At 59.9% G+C, this 15,000-nt stretch overlaps 1 non-coding gene across 1 annotated transcript; it reads right to left on the bottom strand.

Annotated features, from left to right (window-relative positions):
• Positions 1-4,117: 4,117 nt before the first annotated feature.
• On the bottom strand, positions 4,118-4,236 carry LOC131864621 (5S ribosomal RNA). Its single transcript, XR_009363386.1, has one exon. It is a non-coding gene; the product is annotated as a 5S ribosomal RNA (ribosomal RNA).
• Between the last annotated feature and the right edge of the window lie 10,764 nt (positions 4,237-15,000).

The raw sequence follows: 15,000 nt of genomic DNA, 5'->3' as shown, positions 1-15,000 counted from the left end.
GCACCTTCGCTGCGGTGGGCACCTTGGCTGGGTTGCGCGCCTTGGTGGGCACATGCAGTGCACGAAGTCGGAGCCCGGATTGCCCCGGGCGCGCACCCTTCGCAGGGTGGGCACCTTGTGTGCGCACAACTTGCCTGGGCTGCGCACCAGGAAGGGCTCAAGATGGCACCCGCGTTCCGTTTTTTTCACTATCTTTCAGAACGGAAATTTTGCACCCGCGTTCCGTTTTTTTCACTATCTTTCAGAACGGAAATTTTAAAATCTCGTTTTTTTTTGCCTTTTCTGGAAATTAGTGAAGGCAGCGCATCAAAGGTGCGCAACGCTGGTGCGAACCTGGGAGCGCTCCGATGTGTGCTCCAAGGTGCGGCGTGCACGAAGTCGGACCCCGGTTTGCCCCGGGTGCGCACCTCGCGTGCACCTTGGTGCGCACACCTTGGCTGGGTTGCGCGCCCTGGTGGGCACCATGGTGCGCACCAAGGAGCGCTCCGAAGTGTGCTCCAAGGTGCGGCGTGCACGAAGTCGGAGCCCGGTTTGCCCCGGGTGCGCACCTCGCGTGCACCTTCGCCGCGGTGGGCACCATGGCGTGCACGAAGTCGGAGCCCGGTTTGCCCCGGGTGCGCACCTCGCGTGCACCTTCGCCGGGGTGGGCACCTTGGTGTGCAGACCTTGGCTGGGTTGCGCGCCCTGGTGGGCACCATGGTGCGCACCAAGGAGCGCTCCGAAGTGTGCTCCAAGGTGCGGCCTGCACGAAGTCGGAGCCCGGTTTGCCCCGGGTGTGCACCTCGGGTGGGCACCTTGGTGCGCATGCCTTGCCTGGGCTGCGCACCAGGGCGGGCTCAAGATGGCACCCGCGTTCCTTTTTTTTCACTATCTTTCAAAACGGAAATTTTAAAATCTCATTTTTTTTTGCCTTTTTCTGGAAATTAGTGAAGGCAGCGCATCAAAGGTGCGCACCTCGCTGCCCACCACGGTGCGCAACGCCGGTGGGCACCCGGGAGTGCTTCGAAGTGTGCTCCAAGGTGCTGCGTGCACGTTGTCGGAGCCCGGTTTGCCCCGGGTGCGCACCTCGCGTGCACCTTCGTCGGGGTGGGCACCTTGGCTGGGTTTGCCCCGGCTGCGCTCCGAAGCGGGGTTATTGGAGCGCCGCCTCTTTTTTTGTCGGAGCGTTTGGTGGGGTTTCTCGCATTGGCTCTTCCGAGGCCCGGTTGCCACCCTGGCGCGCACGAAGTCGGAAGTAGGGTTAATTGCCCGGGTGCGCACCTTTGCCAGGGTGGGCACCTTACCTGGGCTGCGCACCAGGGCGGGCTCAAGATGGCACGCGCGTTCCGTTTTTTTCACTATCTTTCAAAACGGAAATTTTAAAATCTCCTTTTTTTTTTGCCTTTTCTGGAAATTAGTGAAGGCAGCGCATCAAAGGTGCGCACCTCGCTGCCCACCTTGGTGTGCTCTGAGGTGCGCACCCGGGAGCGCTACGAAGTGTGCTCCAAGGTGCGGCGTGCACGTTGTCGGAGCCCGGTTTGCCCCGGGTGCGCACCTCGCCTGCACCTTGGCCGGGGTGGGCACCTTGGCTGGGTTTGCCCAGGGTGCGCTCCGAAGCGGGGTTACTGGAGCGCCCCCTCTTTTTTTGTCAGAGCGTTTGGTGGGGTTTCTCGCATTGGCTCTTCCCAGGCCCGGTTGTTGGGTGCGCTCCCACCCTGGCGCGCGCGAAGTTGGAAGTTGGGTTAATTGCCCGGGCGCGCACCTTCGCCAGGGTGGGCACCTTGGTGCGCACACCTTGGCTGGGCTGCGCACCAGGGCGGGCTCAAGATGGCACCAGCATTCCCTTTTTCTCACTATCTTTCAAAACGGAAATTTTAAAATCTCGTTTTTTTTTTGCCTTTTATGGAAATTAGTGAAGGCATCGCATCAAAGGTGCGCACCTCGCTGCCCACCTTGGTGTGCTCCGAGGTGCCCACCACGGTGCGCAACGCCGGTGCGAACCCGGGAGCGCCCCGATGTGTGCTCCAAGGTGCGGCGTGCACGAAGTCGGACCCCGGTTTGCCCCGGGTGCGCACCTCGCGTGCACCTTGGTGCGCACACCTTGGCTGGGTTGCGCGGCCTGGTGGGCACCATGGTGCGCACCAAGGAGCGCTCCGAAGTGTGCTCCAAGGTGCGGCGTGCACGAAGTCGGAGCCCGGTTTGCCCCGGGTACGCACCTCGCGTGCACCTTCGCCGGGGTGGGCACCTCGGCTGGGTTGCGCGCCCTGGTGCGCACCAAGGAGCGCTCCGAAGTGTGCTCCAAGGTGCGGCGTGCACGAAGTCGGAGCCCGGTTTGCCCCGGGTGCGCACCTTCGCCGCGGTGCGCACCATGGCGTGCACGAAGTCGGAGCCCGGTTTGCCCCGGGTGCGCACCTCGCGTGCACCTTCGGCGGGGTTGCGCGCCCTGGTGGGCACCATGGTGCGCACCAAGGAGCGCTCCGAAGTGTGCTCCAAGGTGCGGCGTGCACGAAGTCGGAGCCCGGTTTGCCCCGGGTGCGCACCTCGCGTGCACCTTCGGCGGGGTTGCGCGCCCTGGTGGGCACCATGGTGCGCACCAAGGAGCGCTCCGAAGTGTGCTCCAAGGTGCGGCGTGCACGAAGTCGGAGCCCGGTTTGCCCCGGGTGCGCACCTCGCGTGCACCTTCGCCGCGGTGGGCACCATGGCGTGCACGAAGTCGGAGCCCGGTTTGCCCCGGGTGCGCACCTCGCGTGCACCTTCGCCGGGGTGGGCACCTCGGCTGGGTTGCGCGCCCTGGTGCGCACCAAGGAGCGCTCCGAAGTGTGCTCCAAGGTGCGGCGTGCACGAAGTCGGAGCCCGGTTTGCCCCGGGTGCGCACCTCGCGTGCACCTTCGCCAGGGTGGGCACCTCGGTGCGCACACCTTCTCAATGTTTTCTTGCCTTTTCTGGAAATTGGTGAAGGCAGCGCATCAAAGGTGCGCACCTCGGTGTGCTCCGAGGTGCGAACCCGAGAGCGCTCCGAGGTGCCCACGAAGTCGAAAGTCGGGTTAATTGCATTGTTTTCCCCGGGTGCGCTCCGAGGTGCGCAACATCGGCGCGCACCAAGGAGGGCTCCGAAGTGTGCTCCAAGGTGCGCACGATGGCGTGCACCTCTGGTGCGCACGATTCGGAGCTCGGTTTGACCGGGGTGCGCACACCTTGGCTGGGTTGCGCACCTTTTGTGCGCTCCAAGGTGCGCACGAAGTCGGAGCTCGGTTTGCCCCGGGTGCGCACCTTCGCCAGGGTGCGCACCTTGATGCGCACGCCTTGGCTGGGCTGCGCACCTTGGTGGGCGCCATGGTGCGCACCTTTCGTGCGCTCCAAGGTGCGCACGAAGTCGGAGCTCGGTTTGCCCCGGGTGCGCACCTTGGTGGGCGCCATGGTGCACTCCGAGGTGCCCAAGATTGGTGCGCACCAAGGAGCGCTCCGAAGTGCGCTCCAAGGTGCGCGCGAAGTCGAAAGTTGGGTTAATTGTCCGGTTTGCCTCGGGTGCGCACCTTGCGTGCACCTTCGCCAGGGTGGGCGCCTTGGTGCGCACACCTTGGCTGGGCTGCGCACACCTTGGCACCCGCGTTTCCTTCATTTTAAATTTTTTTTTTTTACAATCTCTCAAGTGGGAAATTCTATAATCTCAACTTTTTTTGCCTTTTCAGGAAACTTTTGAATGGAGCGCATCATTGGTGCGCTCCGAAGTGTGCTCCAAAGCTCTCTCCAGCTGCGTGCACCTGCCCCGGCCGCGCACCCGGCCCCGCCCAGCTTCGCTCACCTGTCCCGGGCGTCTGGTGCGGAACCTTAGAGTAAGAAACATCACCGTGCACCTTGGCCAACGTGCGCGACTCGACCGAGCGCGCACTGGCCGAGGTGCACACCGATTTCACCTGGGTGCGCGCGCAGCACCTCGGGCGCACCGGGGTGCGCGCACAACGCCCGGGTTGCACCGTGGCCTGTGTGCTCGGGGCGCCTCGGGTGCGCGCTCGGTGTCGCCCCCCGCGCGCGCGGTAGTGCGGGCAGCGCACCCCGGCCCGGCCCGGCCCCGACGAGAACGCAAACGGGCAAAAGGTTTATTCAAATAGCATTGCGACGCCCGGCGAAAAACTAAAAAAGGGTGCAACACCGGGACTTCCCGGGAGGTCACCCATCCCAGTACTACTCCGGCCCAAGCGCGCTTAACTGCGGAGTTCTGATGGGATCCGGTGCACTAACGCTGGTATGATCGCACCCGTTATGAGCTTGTCGCAGTGTGTACTTAGCAAACCGCGACCCACGTGCGAATCCACCCCGGCCACCCACCCCCGTCGAGGTGCACACCCTCCCTCGCGAAGTGCGCCCCGTTCGCCAAGTGTGAGCCCTGCCCGGGTGCGCGCACCTTGCTAGGGCGTCGGGTGTGCACCCGGCCCGGCCTACGTGCGTGCACCTGGAGGGGGCGTCGTGTGCGTGCAGTGTCCCGTCTGCAACGCGGTGCCCACACACCACCTCGGGCGCAACGACCTGCGCTCACATGTGGGCCGAGTGCACCTTGGTGCATGTTCGGGGCGCCTCGGGTGCACGCTCGATCTTGCCCCGGTGCACCAAGGCGCTCGGTTTGCCCCGGGTGCGCACTTGGTGCAAGGTGGGCACCCAAAATAGGGATCAAGCACCAAAACACAAGTTTCGGGATGCAAAATGGGACCCAAGGACCACAAATGCGTTCCAAGACCCATGATGGGTCCACGAGAACAAAAATGTGTTCCGAGACTTAATAAACAAATATTGGGTTTTAGGAGAAGAAACATGCTCTGATGCCCAAAACGAGAATCGACCCCGAAAAGGCCACAGGCCAAAAGTGGGATGCGAGACAAAAAAAAATGGGACCCGAGGACCAAAATTGGGTTCCCAGGTCGAAGACAGGGCAACCGGACAAGAAACGACCTCTAAGGCTCGAAATGAGTCCCGACGACTAAAACTTGACAAGAAGCACCCATCAGGCACCCAACTCGACACCCATGGGATGCCGACCCACCCGGGCTTCCACCTAGCACACCTTGGCACCCACCCACCCTCGCACCCAACCTCGCACCCAACTTAGCACCTTTGAACCCACATTGGCACTCACCCTGACCCTGGCACCTTGGAACCCACATTGGCACTCACCTTGACCCTGGCACCCACCTTTGCACTCACCTTGGGACCCACCCTGGCTCCCACCTCGGCACCCACCCAGACACCCACCTTGGTTCCTTGGCACCCACCTTGGATCCTTGGCACCCACCCCGACACCCACCTTGGCACGCAACTTGGCTACTTGCCACCCACCTTGGCTCCTTGACGCCCACCCCGACAACCACCCCGTGACCTACCCTGGCTAGGGTTGGTGCACACCCACCCTGGTGCCCACCTTGGCACCCACCCTATGACCCACCTTGGCACGCACCTTAGTACCCACCCCGTTACCCACCCTAGGACCCACCCCGTGACCCACCTTGGCCAGGGTGGGTGCACCCACCCTAGTGCCCACCTTGGCACCCACCCATCCTAGCACCCAGCCTGTGACCGGGCTTGGAACCCAACCTTGCACCCGCACCCGTCTTGGCCAGTGTGGGTGCGCACCCATCCTGGCACCCACGTTGTGACACACCCTTTAACCCACGCACCCTAGCACCCACGTTGGCACCCACCTTGGAACCCAACCTAGCAACTTGGCACCCACCCCGTGACCCACCTTGGCATCCACCATAGCAGTCACCGACTTGGCACCCACCTCGGCACCCACCTTGACACTTGTGGACCCACCTTGCCACTCACCCTAGCATCGACCCATCCTAGCACCCACCCTGGCACCTTTGCACCCTAGCACTCACCCATCCTAGCACCTAACCTGTGACCCACCTTGACACTCACCCTCGCACCCACCTTGGAACCCAACCTAGCACCCACCCACCCTGACACCAACCCTAGCACCTACCCACCCTTGCACCCACCCTGTGACCCATCTTGGCACCCACCCATCCTACCACTCAACCTATCACCCACCTTCTCACCCACCTTGGCATCCACCTTAGCACCCACCCACACTGGCACCTTGGCACCCACCTCGGGCAAGGTGGGTGCACACCCACCCTGGCACCCAATTTAGAACCCACCGAGCATGTTACCCACCTTGGCACCCACATTGCAGCCCACCCTAGTACCCACCCTATGACCCACATTGGCATCCACACCCTAGCACCCAGGCACCTCGACACCCGCCTTGACACCCACCCTAGCACTGAACCTGTGACCCACCTTGGAACTCACCCTAGAACCCACCCACCCTGTGAACCACCTTGGCATCCACCTTAGCACCCACCCACCTTGGCACCCACTCTAGCACTCACCCATCCTAACACCCAACTTGTTACCCACCTTGGCACCCGCCCTCGCGTCCACCTTGAAACCCACCCTAGCACCCACCCACGCAGGAGCCCACCTTGGCACCCAACCTAACACCCACGCATCCTGGCACCCAACTTGTGACCCACCTTGGAACCCACCCTAGTACCCACCTTTGAACCCACTATATCACCAACCCACCTTGGCACCCACCCTATGACCCTCTTTGGAATCCACCCTAGCACGCACCCACCCTGGCACCCACCATGGAGCGCACCCTAGCACCCACCCACCTCGGCACGCACCTCAACACCCACCTTGGTGTGCGCACTGCGCCAACCTCTCAAAGACCCTATGTGGTGCGCTCCAAAGTGTACACCTTTGGTGCGCTCCAAGGTGCGCACCTTTGGTGCACACCGAGGTGCACACCAAAGTGTGCACCGAGGTGAGCACCAAAGTGCACTCCAGGGTGCACACCAAGGCGTGCACCTTTGGTGCGGTCAATGCAAACGAATTCGGAAGTTGGGGTCGATGTCCTAATCGCTGCTGCAGACTACACGTATGAGAATCGGACAAATAGCTTTATATAGGGGAGGTGTTGCGTTTGATGGGTCGACTCCCCTGGTTGTGTGCACTGCACCAACTTCAAAGACCCTGTCTTGTTTAAGAAGTCAAAAGTTGGGGTGGATGTCCTAATCATTGCTGCAGTCTACGCATGTATGAGAATCAGACAAATAGCTTATATAGGGGAGGTGTTGCATTCGGTGGGTTGACTCCCCTGGTTGTGCGCACTGCGCCAACCTCAAAGACCCCGCATAGCAGAAGAAGTCGGAAGTCGGATTTTGGTGAGCACCAAGGCGTGCACCTTTGGTGCGGTCAACGCAGACGAATTCAGAAGTTGGGGTGGATGTCCTAATCGTTGTTGCAGGCTACACATGTATGAGAATCAGACAAATAGCTTATATAGGGGAGGTGTTGGGTTTGATGGGTCAACTCCCTTGGTTGTGCGCATTACGCCAACCTCAAAGACCTTGTTTTCGTTAAGAAGTCAAAAGTTGGGGTCAATGTCCTAATGGCTCCTGCAGGCTACACATGTATGAGAATCGGACAAATAGCTTATATAGGGGAGGTGTTGGGTTTGATGGGTCGACTCCCCTGGTTGTGCGCATTACGTCAACCTCAAAGACCTTGTTTTCGTTAAGAAGTCAAAAGTTGGGGTCGATGTCCTAATTGCTCCTGTAGACTACACATGTATGAGAATCAGACAAATAGCTTATATAGGGGAGGTGTTGGGTTTGATGGGTTGACTCCCCTAGTTGTTCGCATTACACCAACCTCAAAGACCTTGTTTTCGTTTAGAAGCCGAAAGTTGGGGTCGATGTCCTAATTGCTCCTGCAGGCTACGCATGTATGAGAATCAGACAAATAGCTTATATAGGGGAGGTGTTGGGTTTGATGGGTCGACTCCCCTGGTTGTGCGCATTGCGCCAACCTCAAAGACCCTGCATTGCGGATGAAGTCGAAAGTCAGAGTTTGGTGTGCTACAAGGTGTGGTCGAAGGTGCTCACCTAGGTGTGCACCTTTGGAGCACAGGAAAAGTGCCCTCCAAAAGTGCGCACCTTTGGAGTGCACAAAAGTGCCCTCCAAAAGTGCGCACCTTTGGAGCGCAGAAAAGTGCCCTCCAAAAAGTGCCCTCCAAAAGTGCGCACCTTTGGAGCGCAGAAAAGTGCCCTCCAAAAGTGCGCACCTTTGGAGCGCAGAAAAGTGCCCTCCAAAAAGTGCCCTCCAAAAGTGCGCACCTTTGGAGCGCAGAAAAGTGCCCTCCAAAAGTGCGCACCTTTGGAGCGCAGAAAAGTGCCCTCCAAAAAGTGCCCTCCAAAAGTGCGCACCTTTGGAGCGCAGAAAAGTGCCCTCCAAAAAGTGCCCTCCAAAAGTGCGCACCTTTGGAGCGCAGAAAAGTGCCCTCCAAAAAGTGCCCTCCAAAAGTGCGCACCTTTGGAGCGCAGAAAAGTGCCCTCCAAAAAGTGCCCTCCAAAAGTGCGCACCTTTGGAGCGCAGAAAAGTGCCCTCCAAAAAGTGCCCTCCAAAAGTGCGCACCTTTGGAGCGCAGAAAAGTGCCCTCCAAAAGTGCGCACCTTTGGAGCGCACAAAAGTGCCCTCCAAAAGTGCGCACTTTTGGTGCGCACCAAGGCGCTGGTTCGGTCGTTGCAGGCGAGTTCGGAAGTTGGGGTCGATGTCCTGAGCGGAGGTGCAAACTACACAGGTGTCGGAATCGGACAAATAGCTTATATAGGGGAGGTGTATGCTTCGATGGGTCGACTCCCCAGGTTGAGCGCACCGCGCCAACCTCAAAGACCCTACGGTATGGATGAAGTCGGAAGTTGGGTCCGATGACCAATTCGATTAGTAGGTATGCTCATGAGGTCGGAATTTGGGTCCGATGACCTGCCATGTGCAGGAAGGCGAATGTTGACACTGTGCGTTGCAAGGTGCACACCAAGGCGCTGGTGCGGTCTTTTTAGTCGAGTTCGGAAGTTGGGGTCGATGTCCTGATCGGAGGTGCAAGCTACACAGGTGTGGGAATCGGACAAATAGCTTATATAGGGGAGGTGTATGCTTCGTTGGGTCGACTCCCCGGGTTGAGCGCACCGCGCCAACCTCAAAGACCCTACGGTATGGATGAAGTCGGAAGTTGGGTCCGATGACCGATTCGATATGTAGGCATACTCGCGAGGTCGGAATTTGGGTCCGATGACCTGCCACGTGCAGGAAGGCGAATGTTGGCACTGTGCGTTGCAAGGTGCGCACCAAGGCGCTGGTTCGGTCGTTGGAGGCGAGTTCGGAAGTTGGGGTCGATGTCTTGATCGGAGGTGCAAACTACACAGGTGTGGGAATCGGACAAATAGCTTATATAGGGGAGGTGTATGCTTCGTTGGGTCGACTCCCCGGGTTGAGCGCACCGCGCCAACCTCAAAGACCCTACGGTATGGATGAAGTCGGAAGTTGGGTCCGATGACCGATTCGATATGTAGGCATACTCGCGAGGTCGGAATTTGGGTCCGATGACCTGCCATGTGCAGGAAGGCGAATGTTGGGACTGTGCGTCGCAAGGTGCGCACCAAGGCGCTGGTGCCGTCGTTGCAGTCGAGTTCGGAAGTTGGGGTCGATGTCCTGGTCAGAGGTGCAAACTACACAGGTGTGGGAATCGGACAAATAGCTTATATAGGGGAGGTGTATGCTTCGATGGGTCGACTCCCTGGGTTGAGCGCACCGCGCCAACCTCAAAGACCCTACAGTATGGATGAAGTCGGAAGTTGGGTCCGATGACCGATTCGATACGTAGGCATATTGGCGAGGTCTGAATTTGTGTCCGATGACCTGCCATGCGCAGGAAGGCGGAATTTGGGTCCGATGACCGAGTTGATGGCGTGCCATGCGCAGAAAGGCGGAATTTGGGTCCGATGACCGAGTTGATGTTGATGGCCCGCCATGCACAGGAAGGCGGAATTTGGGTCCGATGACCGATTTGAAGGCGTGCCATACGCAAAAAGGCGGAGTTTGGGTCCGATGACCGAGTTGATATTGATGGCCCGCCATGCGCAGGAAGGCGGAATTTGGGTCCGATGACCTGACATACGCATGGAGTCCGACTCGGGGGCCGATGTTCGATTCGATGACTTGCATTGTGGGTAAAGTCGGAAGTTGTGGTCTTTGACCCGATTCGATGACCAGACTTCGGCTGCTTGAGAATCGGACAAATAACTTATATAGGGGAGGTAGTGTTCTCGAGCATCCTCCCCCCGTGCCCGTTTATGTCGATTGATGCTGGTGCTCGACTGGTTGGAGCGCTCGGATGCAAAAATCTTGCACCAGGATTTATCGATTGTGATGGACACGGCAAGTCTCCTGATTGCTATGCAGGAGCTCATCGTGAATCTCTATGCGGCCTTGGTATGGACTCGACCTGCGGAATGGTTCGGCAATGGTAGTCGCTCCAACACGTCCTTGCAATGGCCACAGAGGTGATTCGACTAGAGCTCCAGTCTAGCTTTTGGGTTGCTTGGCGGACTGGTATAGCCGCGATCGAGTTCCGGCCATGAACGTTTTAGATAGCTCTTGGGCTTTCTGGGACGGAAGTCGGAAGTTTGGGCTGTTGTCCGATTTGATGACCATTCTTCGGATGTGTGAGAATCGGACAAATAACTTATATAGGGGACTGTGTTGTCTCACGCAGCCCCCTCCGTGCCCCTCTATCTCGACCGATGTTGGTGCTTGAAAGGGTTGGGATCGCTCGGATTTATAAACGTGCACCACCATTTGTCGAGTGTGAGGGACGCGGCAGGTCTCCTAAATGCTATGCGAGCGCTCTCTGAGAATCTCTATCCGGCCTCGACACAGACTAGTCTTGCTGAATGGTTTGGCACTGGTAGTCGATCCAACACGTCGTTGTTGTGGCCGCCTAGGCGATTCGATTCGAGCCCCCGTCTAGCTTTTGGGTTGCTTGGCGGATTTTGCCCTATCCGCAAGTGAGCTCGGTCCCTAAACGTTCGAGAAACCCGATTGCTATGCGCCGACTCTCTTTCTTGCGAGCCTCCATCTAGCTTTTGGGTCTCTACGGAACGGAAGTCGGAATCTGGGACCGTTGTTTGATTCGACGAGGCAGACTACGGTTGTGCGAGAATCGGACAAATAACTTATATAGGGGAGGTGTTGACTGGAGCATTCTCCCCCGTGCCCCTCTAACTCGACCAATGCTGGCGCTCGAACGGTGGTAGCGCTCGGATTTTCATTGAGCGCCAGCATTGGTCGATTTAGAGGGGCATGCGAGATTCCCGAATGCTATGCGAGGGCTCTAACGGAAATGTCTATTGGTTTCGGTATGGATGCAATTGCGAGTGGTTCGGCAAAGGTAGTCGTTCCGATGCGTCCATGTCGTGGCCAAATCGATAATTCGATTTGAGCCCTCGTATAGCATTTGGGTCTCTCGATGTGATTCCGCATTCCAGTCCCTTTGGGCACTGCTTGAGCCGCATCCCAGGGGGTTCCCTTCCCAATAATCTGCCTCGCAACCCGATTGCTATGCGGTGAGGCTCCTCGGCCGCCTCGGAACTATCTGTGTATCAGACGCATCGCGGGATAAGGGGTTGGCAACGGTAGTCGCCCCAAGCGCGTCCGATGCTTGGACCATTCCGAGGCGGCCCTGAAGCCTCTTCCGTCTAGCCGTTGGGTCCTTCTCGCCGCATCCCTCGCCTCGCACCCCGATTGCTATGCGGTGAGGCTCCTCGGCCGCCTCGGAACTATCTGTGTATCGGACGCGTCGCGGGATAAGGGGTTGTCACTGGTAGTCGCCCCAAGCGCGTCCGATGCTTGGACCATTCCGAGGCGGCCCTGAAGCCTCTTCCGTCTAGCCGTTGGGTCCTTCTCGCCGCATCCCTCGCCTCGCACCCCGATTGCTATGCGGTGAGGCTCCTCGGCCGCCTCGGAACTATCTGTGTATCGGACGCGTCGCGGGATAAGGGGTTGTCATTGGTAGTCGCCCCAAGCGCGTCCGATGCTTGGACCATTCCGAGGCGGCCCTGAAGCCTCTTCCGTCTAGCCGTTGGGTCCTTCTCGCCGCATCCCTCGCCTCGCACCCCGATTGCTATGCGGTGAGGCTCCTCGGCCGCCTTGGAACTATCTGTGTATCGGACGCGTCGCGGGATAAGGGGTTGTCACTGGTAGTCGCCCCAAGCGCGTCCGATGCTTAGACCATTCCGAGGCGGACCCGAAGCCTCTTCCGTCTAGCCGTTGGGTCCTTCTCGCCGCATCCTTCGCCTCGCACCCCGATTGCTATGCGGTGAGGCTCCTCGGCCGCCTCGGAACTATCTGTGTATCGGACGCGTCGCGGGATAAGGGGTTGTCACTGGTAGTCGCCCCAAGCGCGTCCGATGCTTGGACCATTCCGAGGCGGACCCGAAGCCTCTTCCGTCTAGCCGTTGGGTCCTTCTCGCCGCATCCCTCGCCTCGCACCCCGATTGCTATGCGGTGAGGCTCCTCGGCCGCCTTGGAACTATCTGTGTATCGGACGCGTCGCGGGATAAGGGGTTGTCACTGGTAGTCGCCCCAAGCGCGTCCGATGCTTGGACCATTCCGAGGCGGACCCGAAGCCTCTTCCGTCTAGCCGTTGGGTCCTTCTCGCCGCATCCCTCGCCTCGCACCCCGATTGCTATGCGGTGAGGCTCCTCGGCCGCCTTGGAACTATCTGTGTATCGGACGCGTCGCGGGATAAGGGGTTGTCACTGGTAGTCGCCCCAAGCGCGTCCGATGCTTGGACCATTCCGAGGCGGACCCGAAGCCTCTTCCGTCTAGCCGTTGGGTCCTTCTCGCCGCATCCCTCGCCTCGCACCCCGATTGCTATGCGGTGAGGCTCCTCGGCCGCCTTGGAACTATCTGTGTATCGGACGCGTCGCGGGATAAGGGGTTGTCACTGGTAGTCGCCCCAAGCGCGTCCGATGCTTGGACCATTCCGAGGCGGCCCCGAAGCCTCTTCCGTGTAGCCGTTGGGTCCTTCTCGCCGCATCCCTCGCCTCGCACCCCGATTGCTATGCGGTGAGGCTCCTCGGCCGCCTTGGAACTATCTGTGTATCGGACGCGTCGCGGGATAAGGGGTTGTCACTGGTAGTCGCCCCAAGCGCGTCCGATGCTTGGACCATTCCGAGGCGGCCCCGAAGCCTCTTCCGTGTAGCCGTTGGGTCCTTCTCGCCGCATCCCTCGCCTCGCACCCCGATTGCTATGCGGTGAGGCTCCTCGGCCGCCTTGGAACTATCTGTGTATCGGACGCGTCGCGGGATAAGGGGTTGTCACTGGTAGTCGCCCCAAGCGCGTCCGATGCTTGGACCATTCCGAGGCGGACCTGAAGCCTCTTCCCTCTAGCCGTTGGGGCTTTCTCGCCGCATCCCTCGCCTCGCACCCCGATTGCTATGCTGTGAGGCTCCTCGGCCGCCTTGGAACTATCTGTGTATCGGACGCATCGCGGGATAAGGGGTTGGCAGTGGTAGTCGCCCCAAGCGCATCCGATGCTTGGACCATTCCGAGGCGGCCCTGCAGCCTCTTCCGTCTAGCCGTTGGGGCCATCTCGCCGCATCCCCCACCTCGCACCACGATTGCTATGCGGTGAGGCTCCTTGGCCGCCTCGGAACTATCTGTGTATCGGACGCATCGCGGGATAAGGGGTTGTCACTGGTAGTCGCCCCAAGCGCGTCCGATGCTTGGACTATTCCGAGGCGGCCCTGCAGCCTCTTCCGTCTAGCCGTTGGGGCCATCTCGCTGCATCCCCCACCTCCTCGGCCGCCTCGGAACTATCTGTGTATCGGACGCATCGCGGGATAAGGGGTTGGCAGTGGTAGTCGCCCCAAGCGCGTCCGATGCTTGGACTATTCCGAGGCAGCCCTGCAGCCTCTTCCGTCTAGCCTTTGGGGCCATCTCGCCGCATCCCTCGCCTCGCACCCCGATTGCTATGCGGTGAGGCTCCTCGGCCGCCTGGGAACTATCTTCGTATCGGACGCATCGCGGGATAAGGGGTTGTCACTGGTAGTCGCCCCAAGCGCGTCCGATGCTTGGACTATTCCGAGGCGGCCCTGTGGCCTCTTCCGTCTAGCCGTTGGGGCCATCTCGCCGCATCCCCCACCTCGCACCCCGATTGCTATGCGGTGAGGCTCTTCGGCCGCCTTGGAACTATCTTCGTATCGGACGCATTGCGGGATAAGGGGTTGTCACTGGTAGTGGCCCCAAGCGCGTCCGATGCTTGGACTATTCCGAGGCGGCCCTGCAGCCTCTTCCGTCTAGCCGTTGGGGCCATCTCGCCGCATCCCCCACCTCGCACCCCGATTGCTATGCGGTGAGGCTCCTCGGCCGCCTTGGAACTATCTTCGTATCGGACGCATCGCGGGATAAGGGGTTGTCACTGGTAGTCGCCCCAAGCGCGTCCGATGCTTGGACTATTCCGACGCGGCCCTGTGGCCTCTTCCGTCTAGCCGTTGGGGCCATCTCGCCGCATCCCCCACCTCGCACCCCGATTGCTATGCGGTGAGGCTCCTCGGCCGCCTTGGAACCATCTTCGTATCGGACGCATCGCGGGATAGGGGGCTGTCACTGGTAGTCGCCCCAAGCGTGTCCGATGCTTGGACCATTCCTAGGCGGCCCTGAAGCCTCTTCCGTCTAGCCGTTGGGGCCTTCCCGCCCCATCCCTCGCCTCGCACCCCCGATTGCTATGCGGTGAGGCTCCTCGGCCGCCTTGGAACCATCTGTGTATCGGACGCATCGCGGGATAAGGGGTTGGCACTGGCAGTCGCCCCAAGCGCGTCCGATGCTTGGACCATTCCGAGGTGGCCCTGAAGCCTCTTCCGTCTAGCCGTTGGGGCCTTCCCGCCCCATCCCTCGCCTCGCACCCCGATTGATATGCGGTGAGGCTCCTCGGCCGCCTTGGAACTATCTGTGTATCGGACGCATCGCGGGATAAGGGGTTGGCACTGGTAGTCGTCCCAATCGCATCCGATGCTTGGACCATTCCGAGGCGGCCCTGCAGCCTCTTCCGTTTAGCCGTCGGGGCCTTCCCGCCGCATCCCTCGCCTCGCATCCCGATTCCTATGCGGTGAGTCT

The sequence above is a fragment of the Cryptomeria japonica genome, unplaced genomic scaffold (assembly GCF_030272615.1).
Source record: "Cryptomeria japonica unplaced genomic scaffold, Sugi_1.0 HiC_scaffold_89, whole genome shotgun sequence".
NCBI lineage: Eukaryota > Viridiplantae > Streptophyta > Pinopsida > Cupressales > Cupressaceae > Cryptomeria > Cryptomeria japonica.
This window is presented reverse-complemented; position numbering and strand designations above follow the sequence as displayed.